Source organism: Plectropomus leopardus, chromosome 20 (genome assembly GCF_008729295.1).
Source record: "Plectropomus leopardus isolate mb chromosome 20, YSFRI_Pleo_2.0, whole genome shotgun sequence".
Taxonomy (NCBI): Eukaryota; Metazoa; Chordata; class Actinopteri; order Perciformes; family Serranidae; genus Plectropomus; species Plectropomus leopardus.
The window spans coordinates 16,476,091-16,493,432 of NC_056482.1; the positions used below are offsets into that span (position 1 = coordinate 16,476,091).

Below are 17,342 nucleotides of genomic sequence, written 5' to 3' on the forward strand. Positions count from 1 at the left end.
AGCATGTTAACAAGAAATTACAAAAAAAAATATTAAAAGGTTTTTAGAAAATTACATAAAAATTTGCCAAAAAAAGAAAAGTAAAAAAGACAAAAACAAACAAATTAATTTTCTTTTACTACATTTTTTTTGCAATTTGTGGGACATCTCTTAACAATTTGCACAGGTTTCAAAGGCCTAAATACTTTGAAAGGCATCTGAATGCAGCAGAAGAAAGCTGATCGCAATCCAGGTTTCAAAGGGTTAATAAGAAACAAACAGCTAGAGACTAAAATGACAACAGAAAGATGCAAAGGAACTGTACAGAGATGCAAAATAACTACAAAGATGCAAAACAACCTCAACAACAACCCCCCACATCCCCAAAAAAACTACTAAATTACCTTAAAGACAAAACCACAAAAAGATGCCAAACGACTACAGAGAGATGCAAAACAACTGAGGCAGGTTAAACCAGCACAAACTCTGTGTGTCTTGCAGCTATTGTCTCATAATCCGCCCATGCTAAATGCTGTAAGGTTATGCTTATGGATGGTAAATGTAAATAGTATTGCATGTTTGTTGTTCAAAAGAGGGCCAAAGCAATCCCTCTGTCATGCTAATGGCAGATGTGTGACAGATGTTACTAATGTTGCTAATGTTACAGTGAAGACTGGGTTCATCTATGGAGCAGCCATTAGTATTACAGTGATGTACAGTAGCAGAAGCGCTCAAACCCAAACGAAAGTATCCACAGAGCCAAGTTTTATTGATTTTGAAATCTTTGTCTTTAATTTGCTACAAGTGTTAGTGTGGTGCTTAAATTGTAGCTTAATTACTCAGGAGGTCTAATGGAGGCTAAGATTTCTTTTACAAAAAGCAAGAACACTACTCAGACATTAAACTATGACTAAAAACATAAAGACTTTGCATGCTGTGACTTTTAGTAGAGTTTGGTGCAGCACTGTTTTTTGTTTTTTAAATGCATTTGTAAGTAATATTCATCTAAGACAAAATTGGGCTATACAAAAATGTTAAGAACAGTCAATTAATATAAGTGAAGTTATAATGTTTAGCCTATAGACATGGAAAAACTGAATCCTGACAGTATGCTTGCATTATGAAAAATCCTTTTAATTCCTCATAAATGCTACTCATTATCAATAGTTTTATTCCAAACAGTTCAATTTAACAGTACAACCAGTTAGCACTATACAAACAGTGGTGTAGCCTGATTCTACCTACTGTCAGCTGTGTTGGCGAGTAATTTAATTACAAAATAAATGTAAATCAATTACAGTTACTGAGAAAAATATGTCATTGAATTACGGTCATTAAGAAAAATGTTGACGATTACAAAGGGATTATATCAGAATTTATTCTTTTCAGTAAAAAGTATGTATGGTATATTATCTATTATGCTTCTTGCATCTTTAGAGCCTATTTCTGAACATTTTTCAGCTTTATTGCCCTGTTTAAAATATTTATTGAAAAAGTAGTCTTTTAAAATACAGAATACATAAGTTACATTGCTACATTTGTACAGAATATCCTAACCATTAATCTGCTACTTATTAAATTTCACAAGTAGCCTAACCTTCCCTATGGTGAGTGTAATTGGCTATTATTTTATCATACTGTCTGATAAGTTTTTCAAGTAGCCCTTATTTGAGCCAGATTGTCCAAGGATATTCAGACTGATTGTGTTCATTATAGGCCATACTTTTCCCAAGATCACTAGACATATTTGTCATAAATCCAGGCTATTGTTACAGTCTTAAATATGGTTAAATATGGTTTAAAAAAAGGTCAACCTTTCTAATTGTTTTCCATTATTTTATGAGTAGATTTAAGATACCCCCCCCCACACACACACACACACACACACTATTGCAATAACTAATGCAGGATATATTTTGCACCAATCTGTTTTCTTCTGCCCCCCACCCCGCACCGTTGTACCGTTCACTGTACAGGTGCGAGCGTACAGCGGGGCTCGAGCCGTTCCGCCAATTAGGAGCACTGAGCGTGACCACGTGAACAAATCCCGTTGTCTAAATTCCCGTTCGGCGGCGAGCAGCTCGGAGTGAGCGGCAGCGCTGAGAGCAACACTGAGTGGGAAGTAATAACGGGAACGGGAACGGGAACGGTGTGCAGGTAAATTGCTTTCTTTTTTTTGTCTGTACACTTTTTGTGCCCCTCTCAGCGGCTGCGTCGGGTCAGTGCGCGGTTCAGATGTCTGGGACAGGATGTGTTGGATTAAATTTGTCGTCGCTTGCGGGTGATTCTCTGCTCTCCTCCGATCCGCGGACAGGACAAACAGCATCATCGGCCGGTTGGCTCTGCACCGTCTGCGCAGTGAAACTCAGCCTCCTCCCACCTCCTCCTCCTCCCCCCTTTCTCTCCCCGCTTGTCTCTTGCAGGAGGCTATTGATAGTTGACAGAAGCCCGGTAATCCCCGACTGATCTGGTTGACCGGCCACGGCCATTTGCGAAACAAGAATGTTGATTGAACTTTATTTGCTCCGAGATTTTTTTCTCAAATTGGTAACGCCCGCATAGATTGACGCCGTGCAGGGGGGAGTGTGAGGGGCTTCTTTTGGTGCTGCATGCAACCAGGCAAGCAGAGGCAAGCTTTTATTGCTGAATTATTTATAAGACTGTCTGGGAGAGAGTAATGCTTCTCTTGGATGGAGAGGGAGTCAAGAAACAATATTCCTATGCTCTTTATAATCGGGATTTATCCTCATTTCTGCAGCATTTAAAAAAACGAAAACAAGCTCGACAGGAATAAAAATGTTGTGTTTCTTTTTTATTGTTTTGGCAAAGGAGTCAAATAAGGTGCAGACAGGACAGGATAAGGCTTTAATTAAATTAGCCTAGTTTACCAACAGAAAATGATTGACTTAAGCATTTAAGTTCGGCTATAAACTTGTGTTCAGCCTCTCAAATGTGAGAATATGCTTATGTTCTTATTATCTTATTCTCGGACTATAATTTAAATATATTTGAGTGTTTCACTATTTATGGGACAAAACAAGTGCCCTTGAAACTTGTAATGGACATGTCAATATCTCATGAAATGTTACAGCCTTAGCGATTGATGGATAAATCTGAAATATTGACATGCTACTTGACGGTGAAAATAATCAATAGTTGTATTCCTTAATTAATTATCCCTGAGCAAAATAGGTTTGAATTCTTTCAAAAACATGAGCAACTTGACAATAAATGACCCATGCATTGAAATAAAAAAGAAGTTACAAGAAAATAAGGCTACCTGAAAATTAGCAGAAAAAAAGGAAAAAGCAAAGACCTGGACCCTGAAAAAAGTGCTAAAAATAAAAAAATATATAGCCTATATATGTTATATATATACACACACACACCATATTTTGAATAGGCTATATAATTCTAATAATCACAAATATAGTTTCTGGACATGTTTCCCTTGTTTTGATAATTCTCTAACATTCTCTCTCTCTCTCTCCATTTTTAAATGTGATTAATTTTCAGGCTGTATTTCGTGTAACCTTTTGCCAATTTCTCGCTCATTGCCCTTCCCCATTTGTTTGAACAGACTTAAACCTTCTTGTTCAGGTTTCAAAGTTTTAAATACTTACAGGCATCTGGATGAATCACAAGAAAAACTGATGTCCATTCAGGTTTCAAAGGGTTAATTAAATCAAATGCACTAGGCTATACGAATATCACCCTTTTGATAAGGTAATTGTACACTCCACTGCCATTCTTCTGTTTTCCTCAGAAAAATATAGAAATAAATAACAAACAAATAAACGCAGCGCATTTTGCCCTGCTATGTGTCTGCCTTTTCGCAGCCCTGCTCCACCGGAATGAATCGAGCCCGTCCGCGCCTGCGCACACGCGCCACCATTCATCTCTAGGGATCTCGCCCTCTTTTCTCTTGTCTCGTGCGAGAGAGGAGAAACCAGCAGGCGGCTCCGGGCTCGCGCTCGGTTGTTAAGGCACAAGTAGTCTGTGACTTCTCCTCGGTTCGGCTGGACGGTGACAGCTCAGGTCGGCGCTCTGGTTTGTCGGATTGAGCTCGGATTTTCGCCTCTTTGGATTTCTATGTTTGGTTTGGCAGTGACGGACGCTCAGCGGCTTACTGCTAACACCGTAAGTTGGTTGATATTTTCTTTATAGATATGTTTTTTCCTGCATTTTATGGAGGCATTGCATGCATGTTCAGCGCTGTCACCCCGGCAGAGAAAATGCTATCGGCACGAGTTTTGTTAATTTGTTTGATTCCTGGTTTTCTCTTGAGTCATAGACGGTTTTTAAATTAAACTTCTGTTTTCCTTGTTATTTGTTTATCGGTCTTTGTTGTCGCTTTTTAGCGTGTCAAGAACAAAAAGAGGAACTTTACACATGATGAAACGTTAACTTTCCTCGTGTTGTGAGTCTGCAGTGTTTTCAGTCAGTGTTTGTGGAAAATGTTTTGTAAATTACGGTATGTTGTGAAGATTAAAGTATTGTGAGGAGGTGGCGGTTTGACTGCAGCTCGCTCATCTTTTCTAGCAGGTGTCTGATAACCCACTTCCGCACTGTGCCACGAGATATCGATATGTAAATCTATTGAGGTCTGTTTAAGTCAAACATGTTCTCCAACACTTCGGTTATTATAAATTCTTATAGTTCAGGTGACATAGTTGTTTATTTAGTAGTCTTTTATTCAGTAGGCTATAATGTCTCACTTCCCCTTTAACAACCTACACGAGGCACTGTTTTAGGGAACCAAAAGTAAGTTATTGAGGCACCGTGTTTCATTTTCGAGGTTATTTCCTCAAACAATTTACCTTCTCTGTTTTTTTGTGTGTGCGCGTGCATGCGTGCGTGGGCTGAAGTGAATGACTGTGAAAGAAAGAAATGCTGATCGACTCTCTCTTCTTGCTGAACCAGCTTGTTGGCGTACCTAAAGCTGTTAAGTAGTCATGCAATCATAAACTTAACACCTTATTTCTCGGTCTTACAACTACCAGAGAGACCACAACAGGCATATCAGGTGTGCAAAGGTCTTCACACCTGCATGTACAGTATCATGTTAAACTTTCCAAACATTGTGCTGTATTTACTGATTGACAGATATTTGGTTTCTGCTGTTTACTCTATATCTATTTGTTTGGTTTACTTAACATTTTGTTGTATTTCATTTCACAAAGTCGATTTCAAAATGAAAAATAAAATGAACTTGCCCTTTTTAAGTGATAGCAATTTAATCAAACCAAATCAGTCTTACTTAACTGAACATTTGTGTTTGCTTGGTATAAGGAAAGTGATTGCTTTTGATAAATAAAGTGAGTACAACAAAGAATTGTTATTAAATAAGCCATCCTCAGCATCCTGAGACAAACAATCAAAACAAAGCCACTTTAAAGCTTTACATAAAATCATAAAAATATATAAATATTAAGACTAAATCTTTCTCTTTGAGTTTACTTAATATTTCAAAAGGACTCCATGCCATGCCATTTTATCACAAATATCAATACTCAATTTTCAGTCATCTTTCAAAATACATAAAACTGTTCAACTAGCTCGATTCACTTAAAAAGTTGAGTTGCTATCACTTATAAACAGCAAGTTAATTCAATCATCACTTTTTTAGGTCCAAAAACTTCACAAAATTAAGTAAATACAACTAAAATTTAAGTAAACTTAACAATTAGGTTCAAAACATGCATAAGTAAAAGCTAATAGTTATATTTACTTATTATCAAGGTATTCGGTTTCCTAGATTAATAAAAGTAAGATCAGCTTGTGAGTTTACAGTGTTTGGTTTAGTGCTTGTCACTGGTCTCTGCTGGTTTCTGTGTTTTATCAGCTTTTTGTGGCCGGTGCTCTCCAGGTTGACTAATGGCCTGTTGCTTTTGGGTTATTTTTGTCCGCTCCACCCCGCTCCACCCTGCTCCTCCCTGTTTCACCTGCCCTGCTTAGAATGAAATGTAGGCTCCTATTGTTTCAACACCCAGCCCCTGCTTCTCTTGCTTAGATAAAGTTGCTTTATAGAGTGAAAACACAGACTTCTTTAGTTTTTGCTTCTTACGGCAATATAATGCTCCTCTTGTGCTGCATACAGTGGGCTTTGTGTGAGGGAGTTATTATGTCCTTGCAATTTGGTAAGTGTGTTCGAGAGATTGTTAGTGATTTTTGCAGTCTTGCTTCTTTTCTTGTGTGCTTTTATGTATTTTTTCTCTGATGGACAAATATCTAGTGGCAGCCTTCAAAGTGAGCCTTGTATAAGGGATAAGGCAGGTTCAGAAAGCGTATGTGTGTGTGTGTGTGTGTGTACCTGTGTGGTTGAGTGTGTATGCTCCAGGCCCCCACGAGCACTTTCACAGACTCTTTCTCGTAAGCATTGACTTGGCAGTGAACTCTCTATCAGTATCGACGAGATAAGAGGATGAGAAGGAGGGAGAGAACGAGATGGTGTTGTACGATCACGATGCACAATCTATCTTTGTCTCTCTCAGTGTTTCTTTCTTCGAGTATCTTATTATATTTTTATTTCTCTCCTCATTTTTGGAAAATGTGGTACACGCTTGTTTTTTTTTTTATTTTGTTAAGCATCTTACCCCCTTGTTATATTTCCTTGTAGTCTTACACCTACAAAAAAGGCAGACATAGATTTCAGACACTGATTTAGTGCATTATTTCTTTATGTTTATTTGACATTCCTAAGTCAATACACCAACAAAAAGTCTATTTGATCAGAATTATAAATCTTTTTTGTACAATACGGTTTTTTTTTTTTTTACAATTCTGTACTTAACTTTTGGTGTTTGATCTTAATATCAGACAGTGATTGAAGTTCAGTTGATTTGATTACTTCTATAAATTTGGAAGTTGATATAATTTCCTCTAACAGAACTTACTCTGGCCCAAATTAAAGGTTTATTTCAACCAGAAAATGATCATTTGTATATTTATTACTCACCTCGTATTAAGTCATTTTAATGCTTCATGTCACTGGCTTCCATTGAGAATGTATTGTATCTTGTTGCTGTGTTGGTCGTACTGTGAACACAGCATTACACTTTAGCTGCAGACTCGAAACATTACAGTGCATCAATATCCTTCTAAACTCCTTGGTGTGCAGACTTATTTGTTTTCTACTTTGCCAGATGTTTGGTCCAGAAGCCACTCCATTGTCTTTTTACTGTTTTCATTCATTTTGTGGGTGATATATTCCTTTATGGATACAAAGGGACAGGCGACACATAAGTATATTGAGCATACATGGCAAAGACAAACACCGACACAGTGGAGTGATGATTGAATAGCAGCTGCAAATCAGAAAAACAGGAAAATTTGTTTTGATCTGTTCCAACTGTTCAGCAATCAGGCAGATAAACGAACAGCAGTTAATTTATTTTCAAGTCAAGTCCACTCAGTTTTATTTACATAGCCAAAATCACAAGTTTGTCTCAAATGACCTTACAATTTGCACAGCATACAAAAACGTTTGATTTCATTTGTTGTTGTCATGGTTTTATTGATTTGTGTAGCTGCGACAGAGAGAGTAATTTCTTATTTTGGCGGTGACATCACTGTTTTCTGTAGTGCTACATGCACAAAGAAAATAAAGACTTGATTGATTTTATATAGTTTTTGTAAGAAAAGATGTTAAAAGATCTTTAAATCCTCAGTTCTGATAAAGAAAAACTTCTTCCCAAAACAACACTTGACAAGGGAAAAACAATGAAAATAGTCAGTTTTATTTAAAAAAAAATCAAAATGTGTGGTCTTTGCCTTTTATCACTCTGAAGTTTGTCCTCCTCTTGTCCTGCTGCTGTCACCTCTGTTTGTATAGCCTGGTTCAGCCTGCTTCATCTGCAAACCAATCTGTGTGTGTCTGTTTTATGTACATCGGGACCAGCATTGTGGCCCCTCTGCTGCTTGGGATATGGTTTGCTGTATGTTATGTCCTTAGTTTAAACTGTTTAGAATTTCAGTAGCACATTCTCAGTAGCAGAGGACTCACAGTAGCGTCATGGGATGTCTCTTTCTCCTGCCGCTGCCTCTGCAGCGCGTGTGTATTCTGGTGCCCATTGCCTATCAGCGAAACAGGAGTCTGCCCACCAGTTCTCAGATTCTAGCATACAGCAGCACATTTAGAGTCTCATCTGGCAAGGAAATGTAGCACTAATCCAATTGGCTGGAGCTTTAGTAAAAGCTTTCCTAATTGGCCGATATGGCAGCTGGCTGCCAAGGTTCCAGTAAGCACAACAGGGAGTTGGGGAGGGTCCCAGTGGTGCTGTGGTGCAAAGAGAGTGAACAAAGGGCAGATAGCAGAGTGTGCTACTGTTTTGTATATTCCTCCACATGGCAGTATAAAGGACCCATCTGCACCCTGCTGACTCAGATCCATCCAACTGACCATATCTCATTTTCAGGAGTGCTGTTTAAAAAGCACGCATGCAAACACACATGCAAACACACATGCAAACACGCATTCCCCAATCCCCCCCACATTCCATCTGTAGGAACAGGAATGGCTTTCGTCATACAAATATGTTTGAGGAAACATCTTCCTAAGTGGCTGAGGAGCAAAGCCAGTAGCACAGGAATATTAGCTGTGAAGAGAGGTTCTCTGCAGAGAAAAAATGCTGCTACCAACATCCACTGCAGCCGTTCCTGTTTCCTTTCACCTCAGTGTGGGATCCAAGAATAGCTCAGAGTGACAGAGACAAGAGATGAGAGAGAGAGTGAGAGAAACAAAGGGGGACCGTCAGACAGACAGACGGACAGACAGAGGCAGAGAGTGTGAGAGATGGCCATGTAAGGTTTCACTGCACCACATGCAAACACTGAACCTGAAATGAACTGTTCAGGGTCTGGTTTCTGAAGTCACACTTGAACTTTGGCTTTGTGTGGCAGCTTTACAATGAAACAAAGGCAGCCTTCAGGATATGATGCATTAGGGAACTTGTTAAAATAACGAGTGAGGAACTTGTTTTGTGTGTATTTCTTATTTTATCCAAATATACAATTGTAGCATTGTTGCTTGATACTGTATATGATGAAGTAATTTCCCATTTGACTCAGGACATTTTCCAATAAAATGCAAACCCTTTGTAAACAAGTTGGTCCTTAATGTAGTATAACTTGGTACTTGTCTTTTTTCATTTGCACGTAGAAAAGTTTTCCCTTTTGTGCTTTGTTATGCCATTTTTAACACTTACACAAAGAGTGCTCTAATGCATTCATATGAAGAACTAAATGCTAATGTAATCTGTTCCTTGCATTCTGTCTGACATAATCATCGACTCGGTGGCATTTCAATGAAATTTGCTAATTTAATTAGTGTAGCTGTTCGACACACACTTTAAAACCCTCAGCACTAATTTGGTTTAATATAAAAGGTCAATTGTGTTATTAATGTAGAAGCAGAGTCCATACAGAGTTGTTCAATCTATGTCACATTTTTTTCTGCGATTGAGAAAAATATGTAAAAAATACCAAAAACATAGATAAACATATTTCTCTAATTAGTGAAGGCAATGAAGAACAAATGACAAGCAGAAAAGTTTGTTTATCATCTTTACTTTGTACAAAGAATTGAAAATCAAATATTGACATTTATTACTCCAAGAGAAATGCTCCAGATGGCATTGTAAAACACTTAATTTGGGTTTATGCAGAATCTCTGTTCTACAATAAGTGTCAAAGAACATGTTTTATCATACTGACCCTGAAGGAAAGTCCATTCACTCCTTCAGCATGTGTGCATGTCATGATTTTGCTAAAGGAAAAAAGTTAAACCTAATGGTCAGTTTCCATTAAATTTCAGAAACAAGTGTGAACATGCTCATTTGATAGATTGAAGTGCGTATGACCTATATTTTTCTGGCAGAGTTTTTTTACAAACTCCGAGCCACATGCTACTGAATTATCTGCTTACTGCACTATACTGTCATTGGCTGAAGGCTGTTTTTATGAAGAAAAGCTTTCAAAGGTCTACCCTCTGCATATTCCATTTTACATGCTGATGTAATGATGAATTTACCAGGAAAGAGGTTGTCGTGATGGACACGTGGGCGAGGAGAGTTAAGAATGTGCCTTTTTCTTGCATTGGTGGGTTTGTTAGTGCAGTTAGTGATACCACAACTGTTACTTCTACACTAATTATGTGTCGTCTAACAAGATGGGGAAGAAAAGTAAGTGTGAGGTTGGAGTAATTAATGAAATTGTCAGAACTGAGAAGATTATTCTTCTTTAGGATATTGCAGTAATGAGATCTTTGTGCTCTCTTGTCTAGAACTTTGATAGTTTAGTTGTAAAAGGATGTTCGTGGTTGAGTGGTGGAGGCTGATGCTCTTTGCTTTCCTGTCTGTCATTCTTGCTTTTAATCACTGCTTTGTGCTGCACTACCTCACATAGCAGGAACAGGCAAACTAAACAAAAACAAAGCGTCAAGCAATGAGAAGAGGATGTGAAAGGAGAGCATTAGTCACTAGGGTTTGGCATTGTTTGGATTTTTCTGATGCTGGTGCCAAAACGATACGTTTAAAAGAATACTGGTGCCTAAACAGTGCCTGAACCGATACTTTTTTTCAAAATAAAGCACAAAACGACTTTCAAACACAGAAAGAATTGCTTTTTTAATTGAAATTGAATTTGAAAATATTTCTTCTGAACAGTTTGGAGTACACTTAGCTATATAAATCTGTTTTTTTGTATTGTTTTGTTGTTGCTTTTTTGTTTGTTTGCATGTTTCCCCTTTTTTTCCTATCGTCTTTTTTTTAAATCCTGCAGAATAGGGGTGTCTGCACTAGTTATGTAAATGCTCTAATTATATTCATGCTGCAGTTGTATATTTATCAAAATCTTCTATGTTTGTGTATATTTGCTAACAATTTGTGCAAATTGACCCCTGTCAAAAAATGCTTTAAACAGATATATTAATATGAATTGATACAAAACATTAATGCAGCCTCACTGTCACCGGCACACATCAGCAGACATACACCCCTGGCTTTCTTTTACTGGTGCACACTTGCTGCGCATGCAATCTGGCACCAAAATGAGGCACCTAAATCTGCGTCATGATTAACTTACCCAAGAACCCAATTTTTACCCTACATGAGCTGATATAGTTGAAGAAAGGCTCAGTTGGACGTTGTAGGAAAATGGAGAAATGTCGTCTCTGTTTTATTGTTTTCATTAAGATTAATTCACTTAGCACTCAGATGGTCTGAGTTGTATTTTTCATATGCATAGACTGATGTGCGGCGGGCTGAAATGTTGCGGTCATGGTTTATGGATTGGGGTCAAATGCAAGCCCTGTTACTGATGGTGTGACATGAAAGCTACTTCCTCTGTTGCTCCAATTTTTTTACATTATTGTGACAATAACCAGAATATTGTAAATGTCTGGCTTTAACAAAATCATGACATGCATGTACACGTGTACATCTACTGATGGAGTGAGTGGATTGGGTGAAGAGAATGTCTTCAGTTTGACAGTTTGGTATGGGAGCCCATCTGCTCTATCACTCAGCTACTGTGAGTGTCACCTCTCCGCTCTGCCTCGTACACAGTTGCTCTGACGCACGCACACTGACAGCAACATATATCGCATATAGTGTACACGTTGATAAATCATTTGCACAGACCCCAGCCGAACCCTGAGCTCTCTCACTCTGTTGCTCTCCCACTCACGCAAACATGTGCACACACACAACCTTCCCCTATCCCCCTCCTCTAATGTCCCAGCTCCGCTTACTGCCTCAAAAAGAGCTTAGATCAGGGAAACCATAGCTTGCCCTCATGCCGACTTCCCGGAAGATCAGCAGGCCATGTTTAGACTGTAACTGGAAGGTTGCCAGTTGGTAATCAACTGCGGAACAAATCCCAGTAAAGTTGAACAAATTTGATTGAATCAAACCACTGTCAGTGTGCCGTAGAGCAAGGCATTCATCTCCATTTGCTTCAGTAAGCGGCTGACGAACGTGGTTGCACTTGGAAGTTTTTAAAAGAATAATGGCGTATTTTATTATTATATTATCCTCTTTTTTGCAAGTAATTTATCAATAACTGTTCCACAGAAAAATTAAATCACCATGTTTTAAAATAAAGGTGCTGTATAACTCTGGACAAGGAAAATTAATTGTTGAGTCTCAATCCATGGTTGCCAAATATCGATGCTTTGGGTTGGTGGCTTTATCCAGCTGTCAAGTGTTGGTATATACTGAGCTGGGACTGAGACACAATAATCAACTGTCTTTCTCCAAAGTAACATGCAGCACTTTTAACTAGTTATTGTAAATCGTATTCGTAACAGTTTATACGAAATGAAAGGTTGTTTGACGTTTGATTTTACATGGGACATTAACAACGGTTTCCTTGGTCAAAGTACATTCTTCATTCAACATCACCTGACTTCCTCCTTTGCTGCCATCATATGAGGAAGGACAACCTGCAGTGCTGCATGTGATCACAGCCTCCTGGCTCATAATTCTTTAGAGTATGTAGTAAGTTTAGTACATTACTTTTCATTGGTTTAAGTACAAACAGTGATTGAGAACTGCCCACAATGTTGTATGCTGTGTTTATGAGCGTTATTTGTCACTGTTGAGTCTCTCTTCTTCAATTTTCCTATTGATAAATGAGACAGAGCAGATGAGGTGCCGTTGGATACATTGCTAGCTCTTGTTTTAAGTTTCTATTGTCTCTTTGTGGAAGTTGTTAGTGCCTTGATAAACATATCTGTCATATCTGATATAAACATAGCAATCTGCCTTCATCTTCATTTGACAACAGTATTAAACTTTGCATGGATCGACGTTTTATTTTCAGTCCATAGAAGCCATTGTTTCCACAACGTAGCTATGAAATAGCCACCCTTGCCTCATCATTTAGGGTTATACACTGGCACAGGAGTTCGAAAACCTTGTCATTAAGACTTGCAGGCAAATCCTTCTCCATTAGACCGATCTAAAGCATGAATTTGCGCTGCTTTAAAAGGAACCCAAAAGAAAAAGTCTTGGGACCAATTTTAAGCCCTTCACCACACTTGCGAACACAGGCAGTAGATGAAAATGAGCATGATTAAAAAAAAGCCCACTGTATCTGAACTGCTCCTCTGGAGAAATGAGAAAATATCAAACTTCACTTAAAAACAATTAAAGAAAATATCTCAGTGATATTGTAGCTTTGTGTGCGTGCATATGTGTGCCTGCAGGCAATATTTTCTCTCTACTACAATGACCCAGTGACCGGTGTTAGCAGATTAATTGCTGCTTTCATGTTAAGCTGTGGCGTATCACCCCATAATTGGTAATGGAGATTATCAGTGAGATGCTGTGTCCATCTCTGTATATGTGTGTATGCACGGGGTGTGTGAGATTTCTTTATCTGATTAGGAAGTTTATCTAATAAAGTAGGATTTATGGGATTCTAGTCTCTCTCTCCTCTGAACACACACCAGCCCACGCTGACACGTGTATTAGTGGAGGAAGAGGATCACAAACAGAATGCATGTCTCTGCTGAGCTGCATGGTATTGACACAATTGTATTGCATATTGCAATGCCTTTTCTGAATACTGAGAGAGACTATGGACTGTGGCACATTTGGACACGTTAGCCCTCTACATGACCTCTTCCTTGAGGCCTAAAGCTAAAATGTATTATTGTTTTTAGTGCTGAAATGATTTGTTGGTGATTAACCAAATTTGATTTGATTTGATTTCACTTCATTGTCAGAAAAAAAAAATCTGAAATTTGCCAACCAAACAACAAAACCATACAACAAACACTATAGATCATAACAGACATTAAGAAAAGTTGAATACTCATTACCTATTACATTCAGTGTTCGACCATAGCTACTACCAAAGCCATACTCTGATTTAATAGCTTGACAGACCGAGGAACAAATGAGTCCCTCAACCTGTTCAATAGAGCCGTGGGACTCTAAATCATCTGTATGTTGGCAAAAGCTGATTTTCTCCAAATAACGTGTTAGGGATATATTGAAGGCAGTTATTAGATGAAAAAAATTATAATTAATTGTTAGTTTAAAGGGACAGTTTAGAAGAAAAATATGTGTTTTCAATTTAAGGGTGACCTGTCTCTTTAATAATGCCAAACCCAAAAGTATGTGAAGTAAAATTGACAGTATACTGATAACTGATTGGTATGTGTAAATATATATGTGGGGCTTCATGGACTCACAGTGTGTAAAATCAAAGATATTAATGTACAATTGACAGACACACTTGTGTCATTTGCCTCAGAGCCACTGAGGTGTATCTACTTGTGTTTATTGTGCTTGCTGGGAGGATTGGGATGGAAAGGATGCAACAGAGCAATACACACTAACACACGCGTACACCCACACATACATGCCCGTGAGCAGACATAGCACTTGCAGGGACGCTTCACCATATTTCTCCTGAGATCTTTTGAAGCCACATCATCGTCTCACTCCAGTACACACATCATTGTCAGCCTGGCTTGCGTATGCGCAGCTACCACTCAGCCAGCTACACATATATATGTGTGTGTGTGTGTGTGTGTGTGTGTTGCTGTAAAAGGAAAAGATAGGACAGGAGAGCAAAAGGCTTTTGTGCATTTGTATATTTATGCTTGAATTAATGCACCATCTTTGAAATACTGAAAAATTACACTTTTACATTTGCAAACTTACTTTTATATGGAAATTTACCTCAATTCTAGGGCCACGTTTAAAAATAAAATCCACCTTCAGAACTTTGCATGAGTATTTGTCATCAGCTTGTGATATTAATCAGATATTTTCAGATCTTTTTTCAGTGATGACATCTTGTAATTTCTATTTTTACTTTGTGTTTATTCACATTTCCATGTAACAACCTTCAACAATGCTTCAGTGTATGCGTCTCAAATGCTTTGCATTCAGCTGTTGGTTTTATGTGTAGGTGGGGAGGTGGGGAGAGTAAGAGCCACATGAATACACTATTAAATAGATAAATAATGATATACATGATACAGATAATATTGACAACAGGAGCTTTGTAAATAAGTGGTGTTTTTAAGAGCACTATAAAGCATTTATTGCACTATACAACCACTCTGTTTAGTGAACCATGCCGAGGCTGATGTTGGATGTACTTGTATTGCAGTAAAGAAATGTTACACTGGTACAGCTCACTGGCTTTTCATCCACAGCTCATTAGAGCTATAGGATACCTCCCAGATCGCTCCAAACAGTCTCTCTTGTCTGCCCAAAACACAGAAAAAGTTTTGTCCATGACAGTGTGTGGGAACCCTGTGAACTTAATTGGCAAATAAACATCAGGCTGTACAGCACCATCAGACTGGCAGTGACACTGACCACTTGCAGTACTTCTTCTGTAGCTTTGCGTCTGAACGAGTGTGGGTATGACATCATGGTTATCAAGTGGGCACCTTCCTTCACAAGTGACTCACTGAGTTAGAGACACGACACCTCAAAGAAGGCTGAACAGCGCAGCGTCCCTGCAACACCCTCCTTCTGTTCCCAATCTCAACAGTTACATTGATATTGTGTCATGATCTCAGTGGCATGAGCTTCTCCTTGCAGAAAGTTGCAACGCCTGAGAGCTCTGACAGTAAAGCCTCAGTCACCGCTGTTAGCAGCTCAGTGTGCGGAACAAACTGTCGGCTTTGCTAAGAGGACCGAACTGCGCCTCGGCTCATAAAAAAGGTCTGATATGTTGCCTGGGGGCCTTTAGTTATCAGTAAATTAAACCTAAAAAAGCAGGCAGCGTAGAGCTGCTAAACAGGGCTGATATGATTTGGTGCTGCAGCTTGAATGAGCAGCGAGTGGAGAAGATAACAATGCAAAGACCATGATAGTGACTCCTGCTATTTAATCAAAGAAAAATATGTCTCCATTGCTTTTTAATCCCTCGATGCTGTAATCTGTTGAGGTGCTGTCTCTCCCTAAAGTCATATAACACATTGTGCTGACTTTACAACCTTACAATGCTTGTTCCAAAGCAGAGAAAATGCGGTTTCCTCTGAGTGCTTGTATTCTATGAGAAGAGAGGCTTTTTTGTTAAGAGTAATGAAACAATATACTGTGAGTTGTAATATATTTTGAGACTCATAACATGGACTATTTGATTAAAATGTGCCTTTAATGGGTGCTGGCACTTGCTGTTTGCTACCAGCTTCCTGTGAGTCCATATGAAAGGATGTCTGTTGAGCAGCTTAGTTGTTATTTGTTCTTTTTGACAAGCCTTGATCTGATGTGTTGTCCTATGGAGAACTTTGCTGTATATTTTCTTTAGTTGGGGATGTTTGCTCTCCATGGTGCTGAAATGTTCTGTTTTACTGAGGTAGTAGTGATTGAATTGTTTTTGTACCAGTTGCTCGATATCAGAAACACAACAAATCTTTTATCACTTAGGCATTGTAATGATTGCTGTCCATTGGCTGTTACATGGACTGCTGAGCTGTTCTGTCATGTCAGTCTGCTGTATTGGAGTCTTGTGAAACATGACTGTGTTGTTTGTAGTGTGTTGTAGTTGATCTGCCTCTCTCTGCTGTAGTGTCAGGCTTATTTTGCAAATGCATCTGCAACCCAATTACAAGAGAAAATGTTGGTATTATATCAACAAACAACTATATTAAATTTGCACTTTATAACGTACTGGATATGTTGAAATGTTACGTTTCATCAGCGCTGTGGTTTAGGGGTAGTTAGATTTAGGTTCAAAAAACACTTGGTTAGGAAAAAGATTGTGTTTTGGCATAAAATACCCAGTTTTGGGGGCGCAATCCTGTCAGGAAAATGATGATGTCTCAGTAAAAAATAAATGATTTTTGTGGTGCTATTCCAGCAGAAAAAGCAGCGTCTTGGTTAAAAACACAGTTTTTTTGTGCTTTAAAAATGGCTGGGAAAACAGCAATGGGTCGCTACACGACACTAAAAAAAACAAAAACAAAACAACAAAAAGACAACAAAAAGGGCAATTTCTCACTAAAACACAACTGTTTTTTTTTGTGGTCTGCAGCCTGGCAGCCAAGCAGCTGGATTTAGGTCCTTAACCTTAGACCACAAACTTTATTTGGTTAAAGCTTTGGTATTTATGCAAACAAGACCAAAAAATAACAAAAGGTTAAATAAATTCCTTCATTTTTTCTTTTTTTAAAATCTGCACTCATTGTAAGGGACAAGACAGATAAGCTTGGACTTGTTTGTTCTTTTTTTGTTATTGCTGTTTGGGATATAAGAAGGGCATTTCAGTTTCATCTGGGTCCGTTGTGTGTGAAGTTTATATGTGCTATGATTTAATTGAATGTAATGGTGCGCCACAGGCTTTGTATTTGGGGAGGATAATGGAATCAGGTTGGACTATGAATTGCTTGA

The 17,342-nt window shown here is 38.4% G+C and overlaps 1 protein-coding gene across 1 annotated transcript in view; it reads left to right on the top strand.

Moving 5' to 3' along the window:
* Positions 1-3,927: 3,927 nt before the first annotated feature.
* Positions 3,928-17,342, top strand: part of LOC121959517 (spermatid perinuclear RNA binding protein) — a 92,305-nt gene continuing 78,890 nt past the window's right edge. The window contains exon 1 of the mRNA XM_042508862.1: positions 3,928-4,119. The gene's annotated coding sequence lies outside the window, so the exon portion shown is untranslated. The remainder of the gene's footprint in view (positions 4,120-17,342) is intronic.